We start from the raw sequence: 18,522 nt of genomic DNA, 5'->3' as shown, positions 1-18,522 counted from the left end.
CTAACCAATTCCCATCCGGTCTCAGTTTCACGCTCATGCTCACCTGCGCTTGATTGATTTCTTAGCCGATTGGTGCTAGATCGATTGATTGAATTGTACATTGTAATCCACATATACATGCAATGATCTTGTTTGATATGAAAAAAAGTTAACTACACCCTCTCCAGGCATACTAGTTACGTGTGCATGCTGTTGACAACAAACTGGAGGCTGAGTGGACATTTTGTCATAAGGACATCTCTAGCGGCCTGGCACATTCCAACCATCCCTGTTCGTTTGGGTCGGGCCGCGAACACCAATTTGGTCTTCTTGGATTATTTGTTTGTTTGGGTCAGGTAGCCCAGGGGCCCGACCGCCAACTTTTTATTTATTTATAATATAACCATTTACATAGTGCGCCATGGTGCCTAGTTGTCATCATCTTCGATGAGATTGATAAAGACCGGAGGCGCCCAAGGACATTGCCAATGCAGAGGCTGCTTAGGCGTCGAAGGCGGTGTTGGTGCGGGAGGAGGAGGCGGAGGGGTTGGTGGCCTCCCAGCAGTTGGATGGCGAGGCCATCCCACTGAGCGAGGTCATCGAGCTTGCTATTTCCTATGGCCACCTCCATGGCCTCATCCTCCGTGAGGTTCGGTGGTTGGAGTTCATCCTCCTCCTCTTCCGCCTCCTCCTCCTTGTCGTTCGTGACCTCCTCGTCATCCTCCTCGTCATCGAAGAGGGCGCCAAGCTCCCGGTTGAAGAAGTCCACATTGCTTAGGTAACCCGCGCGGCGGCGGGGTCGAACTCCTAGGTCCCGAAGGTGGACCAGTTGTAGGAGTCAAGGGTGATGGCCGAATCGTCGCGTAGAGTCCGGTGGAGGATGAATCTACGACGGCCGGATTACGTACTATCGTTGTCATCCCTCGTGCGGCACCGGAGGCACCGGGACACGGAGGTGGTTGAGGTACCAACGACCACTCGGCATGCCTGCATCCTGCCAAGGGACCCGCCGGTTCTCCTCGAACAACCGGTGGGCGAGTTCGGTTGGCAAGCTCCAGCATTTGCACGTGGTTTTCTTCTTCTTGGCGCGAGAGGACCCGGCCTCGGCGTCGTGCTTCATCTTGTGGAACAGACAACTATTTCCCATGGCGATGTCGGTGCCGGTTTGCGAGATGAAAGTCTCATGCACGGTTTGGGGTTGGATGTAGGCGACGTGCAGGTAGACTGGCCCTCTTATAAAGGCCGGGTGCCGCCTTGAACTGGCGGGACGCCGAAGCGCCACCCGCATCAACACTGGTGCGCGTGAATGTGGGACCATGCCACTGACACGGCGCGAGGAACCAACCCGTCGCCGGAGCCATTACTACGCGGTGCCAGGTTGGCCCGATGGGCAACGCTGACCGGGCAGCGTCCACGAAGACGCATTGGCAGCACAAATTTAGACCGCGTTTGCATCCCGCGGACATGCCGTTTACGTTGGGCGGTGCAGATCCATTTTTAACCGCACGGACACAAATAGTCGCTTTGCATCCATTTGCATGGAGCATCCTAAATGGCCAACTGCCATAACTTCGAGCATTTTGGAAAAATATTTGAACTCCTATGAAAGGACGAGATGTCGCGCTAGGCTTGACTAAGTGCAACAACAACAACTAGAGTTAAGCAAGATAGACACAAGATATATGTAGCACAAGTGATAGCAAGATATATGTACTTCAAGCACGATGATAATCACAAGAAAAGTAAGCTCGGGTATAGAAATAACCGAGGCACGTGGAGACGAGGATGCATTCCCATATTTCATTCCTTTGCAAGAAGGTACGTCACGTTTGGAGGGGTGGAGGTCCCATGAAGGATTCCCCAACGCCACGAAGGCTCACCCTATTCTCCGAGCCAAACCCACGAAGGATAATGGCCTTTTTCTTATGGTTCACTTTTCCTCCACTCCAGAGATGGCAGGCTCCAAAACCACTTCACAAGCTCCACGAAGGAGAAGCCCGGGCCTCTTCACAATCTTCCTTGAAGAGATCACCGGAGCACCAACCGCCAAGCCAACTAGGAGGTCTCCCTCCAAGAGTAACAAGCTCACGTCCTCTCACTCAAACTAATCGTGGTGGAGAGCTCAACACTATGCAATGATGCAAAGCAAGAACACTAGAGGTGTCAAATCCTTCACACTCAAATCCCACCAAAGCAACAAATGCTAGAATGAGAGTAGAGAGGAAGAACAAAGAGGAAATCAACGAATGATTTCAAGATCTAGATTCAAAGGGTTCCCCTTACCTTAGAGGAGAAATGGATTGGTGGGGATTGTAGATCTAGATCTCCTCTCTTAGATCCCTCAAGAATGAGCAAGAATCATGGGAGAAATCAAGAGATAGGACAAGTTCTTCAAAGTCAACAATAGAGGAGAGAGAGTGGAAGAACTTCTTGAGCCCAAGGTGGAAGAAGGCCTATTTATAGCCCAAGCCGAAATCTAACCGTTGGGGAAGTGTCTAGCCCAGCACAGTCGAGGAGGCCGGTCAACCGGGTCTGGGGCCGGGCTATCCGGTCCAGGGTCCAGTCAGACCGGGCCACAGACCGGACTGTCCGGTCCAAACCGGACCTAGCGCCGGGCCGTGATCGGGGCGGATTGTTGACATACAGAACATGGCCCCGGTTGTCACCGGAGTAGGAGCCGGGCTGTGTCGGGGTATCCGCTCCACAGGCCGGTCCGACCGGGTGTGGGGCTGGACCAGTCTGGTCCAAACTGGACCTCAGGCTGGGCCAGCACCGGGCAAAGCTGGAAACCATACTGGTTAGTGCCCGGTGTGCACCGGTCCAGGAGCCGGTTTGTGTCGGGCTAGCCGGTGCCACGGCCGGTCCAGCCGGACCCCTGAAGACCTGTTCTTTTCCTTTTAAACATAAAATGCTCCCGAACTCCGATTGACATGAAACCAATTTTGTTGGAAAGATAACGACAAATAGACCCCAACAAATACGGAGACTCCTCACAGGATATTTTTAGAGATCCTAGAGAGGGAGTCTCCCACCGTTAAGAAACGGTGAAGACGTCCAAACTCGAAAACGCAATAGAAGATGCATGCGGATTCCGTTTTCGATGAACTGGGGCTTGTTGTAAAGCTAGCAACAAGTTCAAGAACCTCACATGGAGAAACACCAAGAAGTAATATGGATATGCAAAGTATGCAAAGGGTTGAGCTCCCTAAGACGATGTGATCAAGTTACCTAACCGAAAGCCCCTCTTGATAGTGCGGCTATCTATCCTATAACCCGGTCTCTCAACAACCACCTTGAGACCGGTAAAAGGAAAACCTAGCAAGGCCATACCTTTGCCTTGCGCATCCCGCTTGATCTTGATGATAACTCTTCAAGCTCCACTCAAGCCGGAATGACTCACTTGATCATCGTTACTTCGTGAAGACTCACAAATGCTCCCCCATATACAATGATGGGAAAGCTCCATTGATGCACATCTTCAGATGTCCATTATCACTAAATGGACGGAAAGCTTCAAGCATATGATCCTCTATAGATGCTCAACTTGAACTTGCCCAACTCAACCTTGATGACGATCACCACCTTACGTCATCCTCTCGTGGGCTATATGAGATCTCACACATGACTTCTCGTGGAAAATTCTTCATGCTGCATGTGTTGACCAATCTTGAATCTATTCTTCACTCTTTGTATTGGTCAACCTTGTATCTTCTCATGCTCTACCATACTATCTTGAGGTGTAGAATTCTTCATTTGTTTGCATGCTCTAAATCTTAGTCAACCATAGCTCAACTTATGAGACTATCATGACACCGACTTAGAGCCATAACTTGAAGTCTTCACTTGGAGTCAAGCACTCAAGATCTTGATCATTCATTGCTTATCACATAAGCTAGAGCATGGCCAATATTGAGTTCCACATAAGAACTCCATCTTCATTTCTTCTTCTTGATCATATCACATATATATCTTCAAATCGATGATCTTGATGCCAATACACAAGGTATATCTTTATCTTCATGGCATCCATACTTGAATCCAACACATGGAATACAAGTAGTACCTATGGAATATTCCTTCATATAAACTCAATGAAAACATTAGTCCATAGGGGTTGTCACTAATTACCAAAACCACACATAGGGGCAATATCCTTACACCTATCACTACAGGAAATGAACTCTGAGCAGAGTATAAAAATTACTCGGCCAAAGCCGGAAAAAATGAACTCGACAAAGTGTACGCTGAGTATTAGAGCATCTCCAGCTGTCTCCCCGACGAGGCCCCCAACAACCATTTTTTATATCCGGATGACGTTATTCGGCCCAGCCGCGCCCCCGGCTCCTCGTTTCCCCCCGGATTTGGCATTTAATCCATCCGGAGAGCCCAGGCCATCCCCACCCCCCCCCCCCCGGGTGCGCTCGGGGACTCTGGACGAGAGAAAAGCGGGGACGGGCCAGCTCTGTCAGCGAGAGAACACACGAACCCCACCACTTTGTCGACGCAAATCCCCCTCCCCTCCCGTTGCTCTGTCGCCGCCAACAGCACCCCTCGCCAATCCGCCGGCCGGTTGCCTGAACTCCGCCGTTCCTCCACCCAGCAGCCTATATTCCACCGCCCGTTGTGCCCTCTGCCCATTTTCCGCCGTCGGGCAGCTCCCTCGCGTCGCTCCTCATCGACACGCCCGGCAGGTGTTCGTCCAATTGCCTGGCTAGACATGGACTCCGATGAGGAGGAGGAGGAGCAGATGTTCGGCGAGCTTTTTAAAGAAGAAATGGCAGCCACCGCCCAATACGAGGAGCACATGCTGATCCTAGCTTGCCTGTCCGGCTTGTACGCCGAGTCGGCAATGGTCTCCATGGTGGGTCGGTACCAGGTCGCCAGAAGTGCAAGCCGAGGCAGCGAATGGAGGGCTACTGCATGCTCTACGCCGACTACTTCGCCGACGATCCATTGCACGGTGAGGCTGTTTTTAGGCGTCGTTTCAGGATAAGCCGGAAGCTCTTCCTGAAAATTGTGTATGCCCTTCGAGAGTACGACTCCTATTTCAGATGCAAGTTGGATTGCACCTGCATGGCAGGGTTTTCCGCCCTCCAAAAGTGCATGGTGGCTATGCGGATGCTGGCATATGGAGCTCCTGGTGATTCTGCCGATGACTATCTTCGGATGGCGGAGTCCACCACCCTTGATTATTTCTACCGGTTCTGCAGGACGGTGATAGCAGTGTTCGGGGACATCTACTTGAGATCACTCACTATCGAAGACACTGCTAAGATCCTCGCTGTCAATGAAGCTCGAGGATTTCCAGGGATGCTTGGAAGCATTGAATGCATGCATTGGAAATGGAAGAACTGTCCGTTTGTACAAGGGTCACAAAAAAGGTTGCACTATGATACTTGAGGCAGTGGCTACCCATGATCTCTGGATTTGACACTCCTTCTTTGGTATGCCGGGATTCAATAACGACATCAACGTCTTGCAGTGCTCGCCGATCTTCTCCAAGCTTGTTGAGGGTCATGCTCCCACGGTTAGCTTTGTGATCAATGGCCGACAGTACAACAAGGGATACTATCTTGCAAACGATATCTATCCAAAGTGGGCAATATTTGTGAAGACTATCTCAAGCCCCGTCCTCCCGAAGGAGCAGGAGTTTTTCAAGGAACAAGGGTTTGCCGAAAGGACATCGATCGTGCATTTGGTGTCCTCCAGCAGAGATTTACTGTTGTCCGGTTCCCCGCTTTGACTTGGTCCAAAGATCAGATGTGGGAGGTGATGAACTGTTGTGTCTGCTTACATAACATGATTATCAAGAATGAGCGGAAGTATCCGGTTCCTCTGAGCGAACAAGCTGCACCATATGACAGAGAGGGTCCTCTTGCATAGCCTAACCACCAGGTGCCGGTATCGTGGGTTGCGTTCATCGCTATGCGTCAGGAGATTCGAGACTCCACAATGCATCAACAGCTGCAGGATGATTTGGTGGAGCACACATGGACACTTCGAGGCAACACCAACTAGTTTCCATTTGATTTGTTTGAAAACTTGTCTCATTTTGTTGAACTGTAACGTTTATTTATAAAAATAAGCCAAATGTTGATAAAACTAGTCAAAATCGCCGAACTATGCTGGATATTTGATTTTGGTCGTTTCCAGGGACATTTTTTTTTTGAAAAACGCCGAACACCGGGTGTCTACCGAGAAGACGGCTGAAACTTCGGCGCTCTCCGGTCGAAACTTTCGTCCAATCCGACGCTAGGATTTGGCCGTGGGGAGCGCCAACGGCTGGAGATGCTCTTACACTCGGTGAATCCTCGACACACTTTCTTCGCCGAGTGCCATATCGCGTGTACTTGGCACAAAATCTTTGTCGTGTGTTTCTACCTACGGTGCACTTGGCAAAAAAAAAGTCACTCCGTTTGATGTACAAGTAATACTTCGTTTATTTTAAATGCAGTTTTGTGGAGTTTTACTTTACTGTAGTAGTATTAGCGAGATGTGTATCATCTCAATCATTGGACCTGATGCCCAAATAAATACTTATCAAACATATTATGAAGTTACATTATGAATACTTACCTAGAATTTTTGTTCAGATTTTTTGAAACTTACAAATATCGTTTCTGAATTTTGAAAATAAATTGCTACGGGTGGCTTGGCCTCCATTTATCCACTCCCGTTCAGGTTACTACCATTTTGTAAAATTCAGAACATCTGGTGTGTTCGGTTCGAGGAACCAACTAAAATGTAATGGGATGGTTCTACCCCTGTAGCTCATATATACCTGTGTTCGGTTGTGCTAGTGGAATGGAATGCACAGGTTCCTCAAAACGAATATTCTCTCCAGATGTGGAATACGCCGGTTCCACCGAATCGGTGGAACGAGTGCATTCCACCACCTTTCCTCACCCCATCTCTCCCTTACCCCCTCACCCCAAAAAAGCCACTCCCAAGCCCAACCTCAACCTTATCCTTGTCTCCTCGTTTCCTCGTCTCCCTCCTGTCTCTTGTTTTAGCGACGCACGAGAGCCGAGGCGAGGCTGGCGGCGGGAAGGCAGGCTAGCGGCGGCGGGCAGGCAGGGAAGCGACGACGGTGAGAAGGCAAGAAACTAAGGCAGCGGCAGGAAGGCGGAGCCGCGGACGACAAGCAGGCAGCAACGGCTGTTGGGGACATGGAACACGCCAGTTTCTCTGCAAGGTGAGATGAAATCCAGCCCCGTTTTGGTTGCATCGATTCCAGTTCAGATTTGTGGTATATTTGCATCAATTGCCTGTTGATTTTGTGAGAAAAATCAATCCTTGTACAATTTGTTTTGTTCATGTGTGTTGAAATAAATTGCCTACATCTTTCCATCAGCTCGGGCTTTTGGAATAGTTGGCTAGTGCATGCAATTCAATATGGTATCAGAGCCCTAGGTCTCGAGTTCAAATCCTGACTTTCACAATTTATTCTAAATTCCCCCGCAGTCTCTTGTCGTGTGGCGTGTGGTCCCGGCGCTGCCTCTTTGCCTCTCTACACGTGTTGACTTGTCTTCTCTTCTTCCCGTCACACGTGAGAGGGGGTGTTGACGTGTATAAGTAGATTGCCTAGCCCTTTCCATCAGTTTGGACTTTTGGTTCAAGTGGCTAGCCCATTAAATTTCAAGAAACTTTGCGACTGTTGTTCTTCATATAAATTTATTATTAAAAAAAATTACGAACCTGGCCTTGCTGTACATGCGTGGCTCTTTATCTACATAACCAGCAACGTTTGCTACTGCAAGACGATTTTTTTTTTTTTTTTTTTTGCGAATCAACAACTTTCATTCATCACTTATCAGGCTTACAATCATTTTGCAGACATTGAACTAGAAAAGTAGGGATATAATTAATCCAAAGACACCTACGTCGACTAGCCGAAGCCTGCTTAGCACAAAGATGTGCTCCTTCATTCGCTTCACGCCCAATGTAGCCTAACTGGAAGGACTCCATGTTACTGCTCAGCTCTTCAATTTCTTGTAAAATCGACCAGATTTCCGACCTTCCTTGTCGGCGCTCGTTCCATAGTTTCACCACTGCACTAGCATCAGTTTCAACCTCGATACGAGGTATACCGAGATCATTTGCCAACTTGACCCCGTCTCTTACCGCTAGAGCTTCCATAGTCAGGCTATTAGCCCCATGACTATACCAAATGGCTTGACCCCTTAACATAGCCCCGTCATGGTCACGAACAATCAGGCCAGACGAGCCTTCACCAGTGTTAAGATCAAAACCAGCGTCGACATTAACTTTAATCACACCTTCCTCTGGTCGCCTCCACTTAGATCTCCTCTTAGGATGTCCACTGGTTTTCACTCGTATCGATTCTGCAAGATCTCTTGTAATATCTGTCGTCCACTTCACAGATTGTGCGATTGATCTTGTACTCTCGCCATGATCCCTCGCATTCCTTTCTGCCCAAATTGCCCATCCTCCACATAAAATAATAGCCGCCACCCTTGGCTCTACTTTGTTGCTGTCAATGATATCGATAGCCCAGGTGGCAGGATGAAGGCTCGGGATCTTAACCGACAACACCACTCTAATTTCCTGCCAGAACAGTTTTGCCCAAGTACAATCAAACAAAGCATGATGAATGGATTCCACCTCTCCACAAGCACGGCATCGATCCAGCCTTTCAATGTGTCTGGCCTTCAGCACCCCTCGACACGGAATATATCCTTTAATAACACGCCACCAGAAGTTACGAACCTTGGGTGGTACCTTTAATTTCCAAAGCTTTTTCCAGAACCCATACTCACCCCCACCCGAGCTCATACTCTGGTTAATTCTCCCACTTTCTTGCAACAGGGCCCTGTATGCTGACCGAACGGTGAAATTTCCGTGTTTTTCCAGGTGCCAAGCCCATACATCCTCCTCTAGTCGACCAGTATGAATTTTCATGATTGCATTTACATCAATTGATTCAAATTTTGCCGCCAAGACATCCTCCAACCATTCACCCGAGTTGGGATCCATGAGTTGTTGAACCATAGTGACATCTGACAAGGGTTTATGCACTATTGGTCTCCTCCCTGGATTTGAAGGAATCCATGGATCCTCCCAGATTCTTGTATTCGCACCATCACCAATTCGTCTAACTAGGCCCAATTTCAAGGCCTCACGTCCATATAGGATGGCCCTCCATGTATGAGACGAATTCCTCTTGTTTCTGGCTGTTAAGAACTGACCATCATTGTAATATTTCCCTTTTAATACTCTTGCACATAGAGACTCTGGGTTAGATATCAGTCGCCACCCTTGTTTCGCTAACATAGCTTTATTGAAGAGTGAGAAATCCTTGAAACCCATACCTCCACAGGATTTAGGAATAGCAAGGTCAGGCCATTTGACCCAATGCATTTTCCTCTTCCTTTCATCGCCTCCCCAAAAGAACCTTGCCACCACAGCCGCAATCTTCTTACACATTTTCTTTGACAATTTAAAGCAACTCATCGAGTAGGTCGGTATAGCTCGACATATCGACTTGATTAAAACCTCCCTCCAGACACTATTTAAAAGTCTTGGAGCCCAACTCCGTCACAAGTTTCTTAACCGAAGTCACTATATGCTCAAACTGATCATCCGTTGATCTACCTAGGGCTGTAGGAAGCCCTAAGTATTTCTCCACCAGTGCCTCAGTAGGAATTTCTGTCTCCTGATGAACCACCAGTTTCATATCCTCAACCGAGTTCGCACTGAAGAATATAGCCGACTTCTGCTTATTGACCATCTGACCGGATCCCAAGCGATACCGCTCCAATATCTCCTTTAATCTATTTGCACCCTCGCCAGTTGCCTGAGTAAACACAAGACAATCATCCGCGAAGAGCAAATGCGATATCCATGGACAATGAATCCCTACTCGTACTCCACGTGAAAGGTGACCAGCACCATAATATTTGAGCATACAAGAGAAACCTTCAGCACATATCAAGAAAAGATAAGGTGATATGGGATCCCCCTGACGGATCCCCCTTGTTGGTTTAAATACTTCCGACAGATTTCCGTTGACTTTCACCGAGAAATTCACTGTCTCCACACATGCCATCACCTTTTCTATCCACTCCGAAGCAAATCCCATCTTGGTCATGATCGCCCTTAAATAAGACCACTCGACCCGGTCATATGCTTTAGCCATATCCAGTTTCACAGCACAAGCACCGGACTTCCCTTTTTTCCTCTTTAAATAATGTATGCTTTCATAGGCCAACAGGACATTATCCGAAATTAGCCGTCCCGGGACAAAAGCACTTTGCTCCTCCGAAATCAGCTCCTCTAGCATCGGCCTTAACCTCAAAGCTAGCACTTTGGACGCCACCTTGTATAAGACGTTACATAGCGAAATAGGTCTATATTGAGACAATTCCTCGGGGATTTTTGACTTTAGGAATAAGCACTAAAATCGTCGAGTTAACGACCTCTGGCATGTCCCCTCCGCTCAGAAAGTTCCTTACTGCCGCACAGATGGACATTTTCAGAATGTTCCAATGCCGAATATAGAATCCTGCAGTGAATCCATCCGGCCCCGGTGATTTATCTGGATGCATCATAAACAGAGCCCTCTCTATCTCCTCATCCGATATTGGAGCACATAATCTAGCATTCATAGCATCATCAACTTTACTTTCAACCCATTCTGTCACAAGACCTGGTGTTGTTCCATCTTGAGCCGTGAAAAGGTTCTGGAAAAAACCATTAGCTTCACTCTCGAGCTCGCCTTGTGATGTAACAACAGTACCATCTCCTTTCTTCAGAGATTTAATTTTATTCCTCATCGCCCTCTCCTTGGTTCGAGCGTGAAAGAACTTCGTGTTCCGATCCCCATCCGCAAGCCATAATGCTCGAGATCTCTGTTTCTCTAGTACTTCCTCTCTTGACAACAGTTCTGAAATTTTTGCCATCAGTAACTTTTCTTCCTTGGACGGTCCCACTCTTAGTGAATTAGACCGTATCTGTTCCAGTTTTTTCCTCATAGTGACCAACTGTTTTTTCACAGACCCGAACTCATCTCTACTCCAGGATCTCAGCCTGTTACGCACATCCCCTAGAGCATCATACACCTGCTGCAGGTTACAAGCTCCATCGCGCCACGCCCCTTCAACAACCTGTGGATACCGCTCATGGCGTGTCCAGGCATTTTCAAAACGGAAGGGTTTAGCATTCATACCCGGGTCAAACCAATCCGATCTCCTAACTGTGATAGAGAGGGCACAGTGATCCGACTCGCAACATTGCACATGCTTAACTAGAGTATTATCAAAGCACTCCATAAACGCATCATCACCCAGTGCTCTATCCAGCCTCACTTTAATATTCCTGCTCCCTTGTTGCTTGTTATCCCATGTATAGGGTGTGCCAGAAAACCCCAGATCTTCAAATTTACACACATCTATAGCATCTCTGAATCCTTCCATCTTCCATTCTTGTCTCTCATTACCCCCTATTTGCTCTGTGGCATGGAGTACCTCATTAAAGTCTCCTGCACATATCCAGGGATAATTAAACTCCCTTCTCAGATATTTCAGTAAGTCCCAACTCAACTTCCTCTTCGATCTCTCTGGATTACCATAGAAACCAGTAAATCTCCACTCTAATTCACCAAGCTCATCATTCTGGATCAGCACATCAATATGAGTGTTGCTGAAAGACTTCATAGACACCCTGGAATCATTATTCCAATATAAGCACAGGCCTCCACTCAAGCCCACACTCTTCACACCAAATGCATTCGAAAATCCAAACTTCCACCTTAAATCTTGCGCTCTCTTATCTGTCATCTTGGTCTCCGAAAGAAAGACCAGACCAGGGCGTTGCAACCTAATAAGGTCACTAATTTCACGAACTGTCTCAGGCCGCCCTGCACCTCGACAGTTCAAGCATAGAATATTCATTGCTCCCGGCGGTCATCCTCGAAGGATGCCGCCGATCCAGAGTTTGTACTATCCATCGCACCACCATCTTCCCCTTTGTGTTTCTTCTTATTAGCATTCTTCTGAGGAGTGGCCAAGGGGTCCGTGCCTTTCACCTCATCAAACTTGTCGACCATACTTGCCACCTTTGATCCTCCTGACACTACAAGAGTGCCTGGAGGGTTTTGAACTAGCTCTTCACTAGCTGAAGAATCGATAGCCGGCCTCTTCTTCCCCAAGCTTCCATCTTGCATGTCCACATCAGGGTTTTTACCACCTGCATCTATTAGGCCTTCACTTGCCTGGTTAATCTTGGCATTAAATCGCCAGCTTCCTGCACTATTGAAATCACCAGGCATACCATTACCTCTCCCAAAACCCCTCCCAGAGAGTCCTCCGCCTCTGGCTGGACCTCCTCCCGAAGAACCACGGCCCATTGTTGAACCCCGAGCTCCTACCCGATTCCTCCATTCGTCAGCAAGAATGAAGTCTCCCCACTCGAACTTTGATACATCATGCTCCCCTGTACCACATTCATCATAGTGTTGACTGCCAAAACCCACCGGCGGGCAGCGGCCTTGTCAACACTGTAGAGCCGGGGGGAGCCTAGAGCTGCGGCTGGCTGAGACCCCTCCGAGCGACGGCCCGCAATGCTCTTCTGGTCACACGCGGCGTTGCGAGGTGCAAGGCGTGCCACCTGACCTATACCTGGTCGGGAAGGTGATGAGGTTGCCTCGCTTAGTTTCTGCAGGGCATACATGTAAACATTAAATACGAGCCTCGATCGGCTCTCGGGTTATCTCGTGAATCGGCTCAAAGAGCCGATCCACCCATGATCCGTACGGGGTGCACGAATACTTGGCGGTCCTGCTTGATCAAGATGAAGCTAATGAGATCTACGACGATTTAGGGTTTTCACCGCATAACCGGATCATCCTACTCCGGGTTGGGCCTTGCGGCCACGCACGGTGCTCGTAAGCCGATCCTAAACAAGGCCGGAAAACCAACATGAAGTTGATTCTAGGAACATCCCGTTTAGGACTTGCGAACGCCACCCTACGTGCCACTGGATCCTCCCCCATTGTAAGGCCAAACTATTGCAGATATTAAACTAATCCTTGTAGAACAAGGAGCAATCGTAACGGATCAGATCTACTAAATAATGATCAAGCGGGGTGCCGCCCCCACACCTGAGATAGGCGTGAGGGCGGCTAGATATGCAAGGGTTGCACTACGTAAGCATGCTTAAACGAAGAACAATGCTAACCCTAACACATCTAATGATAACTACGTTGCTCGCCATCAAAAGCGCTTCAGTACGAGCAACGCATGAACAACGTGGGGCTTGTGCTGCCTAGATCGCAAGATGCGATCTAGGCAGCATGTCGCTACCTGATAGAAACCCTCGAGACGAAGGAGTTGGCGATGCGCCGAGATTGGTTTGTTTTTGGGGTTGAACGTGAGTTGTTGTTTATTCCATAAACCCTAGGTACATATTTATAGTCCAGGCGGACTTTCTAATGTGGGCGTGCACTAAACCGTGCACGACTAAGATTATACACTAAAATAGGTCTAATATGTTACGAGATACACGGGCAATTCAGCCCAAAACCCTTTGTGCCGAGCCGCCTCGAATTCTTCCATATATAATCTTCCAAGCCCGGCCCACCTCTCGGATTTGTCTAAAATCTGGTGATAACACATGCCCCCTGGTTTTGGAAATAACATTTCCAAAATCATTATGCTTTCCCTCGAAGGGTCATGTCGTAGCGAGCAGCGAGCCGTTACAGGCATCCGTCATCATTATGCCTTGTCTTCTCAGCTTCTCTAAAAATTCTGACAGCTTTAGCATCGATCCCTTGGAAGTTGTAATGGCATTAATCCTTCACCAGATTCCTCATTATTTAACCGCGCCGACTGGTTAGCTCTCTCTCTATCCTCTTGTTCCATCCCAGCCATCGGCACCAAAAAACCCTCTCCTCCTGTAGCAATGTCTTCCTCTTCCTCTTCCTTCTCAAAACTCTTCCCCCAATCTTCGCCGAAGAAGAAGACCGAGGACAGCCTCCACCCCGCAGTGAATCCCTTCTCCTCTGACAAGGAGGAAAAAGAAGGGGAAGCAGCGAAGGCCAAAGCTTCTCCTTCCGCCCAGCTCCCGCCGAAGAAGCGCTCCCGCATGTGGGCGGACAGCGAGGACGAAGATGATGACGAAGAGGAAGAGGGGAGGATGACTCCTCCTCCTCCATCGGGTACCCGCCGACCAAGCGCTTCCGCTCCTGGGCGGACAGCGAGGATGATGATGATGACGAGGAGGAAGAGGCTCCGGCCAAGGGCTGGGGCAGCAGCGACGAGGAGCTCCTCGGGAGCAGCGCCGACGACACCGACGGCGGCGATGACGAGGACAGCGACGACTAGTAGTATAGGACTAGTGGTAGCGATGCACTAGGCACCGGATCCCTCTTTTGAGAGCCATCGGCTCTTTCTTGTAAAGCCGCTCCTTGGAATTAATGAAATTGTTCTTTCTATTCATCCTTTAATCGCTCCAATTCCATTCCTTCCGTTTGTCATGCTAAGACCGATAGCAATGCGTCGGACTTCTCTCCTTTTTTCTGCAGCAACAGCACAGTCCAAGCCCTGTACTAGACGACGGCTTTTCCTTCCCAGTCCCTCTCTGAGACGACCATGATGCAGCCGCCACCGAGGTGACTCTGATCGGCTCTTAAAAACAGGGCATCTTCCAGGCTTGTTGCCCCCAAGTCTTAGCCGAGGCAGAACAGAGCTGTATGGACCTGGGCTCGATCATGTCTGAGGGAGCTCTTTACGCCAAGCTAGCCGATTTGAACATAAATCGGCTTCTCAAAGCAGAAAGCCTTCAAGGCGATCTGCCCCCCGAGCTTTTCAGTTCCTGCCGGCCGAGAAAAGGTTCCTTTCCTTTGATGGATCTAATGTCATCCATCCTTGACCTGATCCGTCCGCCCATGCTGCTTCTGATATTGTTCTTGAAGGAATCTCTCTTGAGTCGATGGCCATGCATCGGCTTTCATGTCCTTAAGTCGATGCCTGCTGCATCGGCTGTGCTCGAAAATTTTCGAATTTTCACTTTATTACGGCCGACCTGTGCATCGGCCCCCATATTCCAATACCCATCAACAAAAGCTGAGACGCTTCTGTTGCATATCCTCGTATTTTCATATACCTGGGTGCCCCCCGAGCCGATTCTGTCAAGAAAATTGATGGTATCGGCTCTGTTGGATAACATGTTGAACCCAGGCAGAAAGGTAGGTGAGGATAATTTTGGCCGATTACTGGAATCGGCCTCCACGTTGCTTGCTCGTTGAAGGTCTTGTAAGTTCCCTTCGTAAAATTTTTGGGGCCGATCACAAGGATCAGCCTCTCCTGGTTTGCTCATTGGTTTGATCTTGCTACTTGGTCAGGCTGGATGAAACCAACCCAACCTCTGACTTGATGCGCTTGCTGTCGTCCACCTTGAGTGCTCCGTAGAGTCGTGGAGGGCTAAGCTCTGTCGGCAAGACGAGTACCATGTTTGTGCCAGCCGATGTCTCATCATCGGCCTTCCTCTGTTTGGGACGCCACTCCATTTTCCGTGGACGACCCTCTTCATCCAGGGTTCGCTGAACTTTTGCAGCCAGATCAGGCCGTGCCTTCCTTAGCGTATGCAGGTACAACCTTTCGGCCTCCTCCAGGCCGCGCAATCGCTGAACCCTGCGCTTTTGGGAACGGCTGAGTCCGTCAGGGCACCACCTTGGCCGGTGGTACCTGTCTTCTTCCACTTCTCCCTCGTCTTCTGAATCCTCAATATCTGCCCAACGAGGTGACTCAGCGCGTTTGCTTTGTGACGGGAGAGGCCCTAGGCGCTCGAACACAGACACGTTGGCTGCCTCCTTCTTTTTCTGATTGCATTCTGGGCAATTGCCGATTGTGGGCAATCGGCTCATTCCTGAATCCCAGCAGTGTCTGAAGAAGGGGCAGTCCCAATGCCTGGCGTTGTCGTCTTGCTCCCTTGATGCTTCCATGGCATAGCGCTCGTGCTCCTCCTCATCGCGATTCTGCCGACGATATCTTCTGGCTTCTCTAGCCAAACGATCTTCTCTATCATCGTAATTGGGTCGCCGGCGTTGGTCATACTGACTAACATATTTGTTGAGGAGGTGATCAGAGAGGGGTCGCTGATATCTTATATTCTTCACCTCTCCCTCTGTGACATAGCGCTTGCCATCATGACGGAGCCGATCGCGTGGCGCGGCCTCTTCTGTATCCTTGCTGTGAGAGCAGCTGCCCTCATCTCCATCTTTGCCAGAGTGGTTTCCAGGTCCTACCATGTTGATGCTGAACGAGGGACCTGGTCGGCAACCTTCGGGGTAGGTGATTTCCACCATGTTAACGGCGGGGAAGGGTTGGGTGTCGACCTTCATGGCGTACTGGTTGAAAATTAGCCGCCCTTCTCTATCGCCGCTTGGATGTGCTGACGCCACACCCGGCAGTCGTTGGTGGCATGGGAAAGCGAGTTGTGGAATTTGCAATACGGCTTTCCGTTTAGCTCTTTCGCCGTGGGGAACTTGAGACCTTCAGGAATCGTCAACTGTTTCTCCTTGAGCAGGAGGTCGAAGATTTGTTCAGTCTTGGTTACGTCAAAATCAAATCCCCGGGCGGCCCCGGTGGCTTTACCCATTTGCGGGCCACGGGGTTCCCCCCTGAGTCCACTCAGCCACTGCTATCTCTTGGCCTCCCGCAGGCACTTCATCCTCTTCCGTATCGACCATAACTACTGCACGTTTGAACTTGTCTTGGTACAGGTCGGGGTGGCGCTGTTCATATGCTGATAGTTTCTGAACCATGTGCGCCAGCGAGGGATAATCTGCTTGGGAGGCCATGTCCTTGAGCTGTGTTGCAAGGCCTGCTACTGCCAACTCGACTGCTTCCTTTTCAGTTATACGAACCGAATAACATCGGTTCCTAAGATTCCTGAAGCGCTGGATGTATTCTGTCACCGTCTCCCCGCGCTTCTGACGTAGTTGTGCTAGATCGGCAATGCCAGACTCGGAAGCTTCTGAATGGTATTGCATATGGAACTGTTCTTCCAATTGCTTCCAAGACTGGATGGAATTCGCTGGCAGAGAGGTGTACCATCCAAAAGCCGATCCCGTGAGGGACTGTGAAAAGAGCCTCACGCGTAGCTGATCCGACACTGAAGCCGGTCCTAGTTGAGCCAAATATCGGCTGACGTGCTCGATGGAGCTGGAGCCATCCGATCCACTGAATTTGGAGAAGTCAGGGAGCCGATATTTAGGTGGCAGCGGGATCATCTCGTAATCGTCAGGGTACGGCTTGGAATAGCCGACTGCCCTTCTCTTCGGCATCATGCCGAACTGGTCTCTCAATATGGTACTGATCTGATCCGCTGTGCTGGCCGTAGGAGTTGTACTCTGAAGATTTGCCGGGGTGGCGTACTTGGCCTGCCATGTTTGCTTTTCCAGCTCCGAGCCAGCTCGCGGGAGCCGGGCTCGGGAGTTTCGTCGGTGTGGCGTATTTAGTTAGCCACGTCGCTCTCCGTCGCCGACGTTCCTCCTGTCTTCGCCGGAGTCCCCGATGTTGTGGCCTGGTTTGTGAGTGCCCGGTCACCACAATCCGGCACATACATGCACGCGTATCCATGAGGGATCTCCTTAGGCGCCTCCATTAAGAACCGGTAGTCACCGGGGTCGCCACCAGTTCCGTAGACGAGGAATGCCGGTGTAGTCGGCACTTCAGCTGGTGCTGCCAACGCAAACGGCAGCGGTGGACGGGACCCGGAAAGGGAACTCTCCTTGATGAGTCCCGAGAGATGGTCCTGACGGCGAGTACTGGTGGCTCATGATCTCCTGGATCACGCGCAGCGACACGCTCCAGCACGTTGACCAAGTTCTCGCAGTGGCGGTGTAGCGAGTGAGCCACCGGGTAGTTGATCTCCTGCCGCAGACCCCGGTGCGTTCCTCCGACGGGGAAGAGAGGTCTATCCCATCGAGTGCACCTTCGGTGAGAACCCCTTCCATCCGATGCCACCGAACGGGTTCTCCGAAAAGAGCCGATGAGGTCGGCTTCGAGGGTAGCCTTGATCTCGTTGTATTGCTTCTTGAGGTCGTCGGGCGGATCCTCGTAGGTGATCGGGCGTGCCGTCCGCCATCTCGGATGTAGATGGCGATGTGGTTGATGTAGACGATTGTCCCACCGGGCGTGCCGAAATGTGTTGACTCGCCAAAACCCACCGGCGGGCAGCGGCCTTGTCAACACCGTAGAGCCGGGGGAGCCTAGAGCTGCGGCTGGCTGAGACCCCTCCGAGCGACGGCCCGCAATGCTCTTCTGGTCACACGCGGCGTTGCGAGGTGCAAGGGCGTGCCACCTGACCTATACCCGGTCGGGAAGGTGATGAGGTTGCCTCGCTTAGTTTCCTGCAGGGCATACATGTAAACATTAAATACGAGCCTCGATCGGCTCTCGAGTTATCCCGTGAATCGGCTCAAAGAGCCGATCCACCCATGATCCGTACGGGGTGCACGAATACTTGGCGGTCCTGCTTGATCAAGATGAAGCTAATGAGATCTACGACGATTTAGGGTTT

The sequence above is a fragment of the Lolium rigidum genome, chromosome 3 (assembly GCF_022539505.1).
Source record: "Lolium rigidum isolate FL_2022 chromosome 3, APGP_CSIRO_Lrig_0.1, whole genome shotgun sequence".
NCBI lineage: Eukaryota > Viridiplantae > Streptophyta > Magnoliopsida > Poales > Poaceae > Lolium > Lolium rigidum.
Note: the sequence above shows the minus strand (reverse complement) of the source record.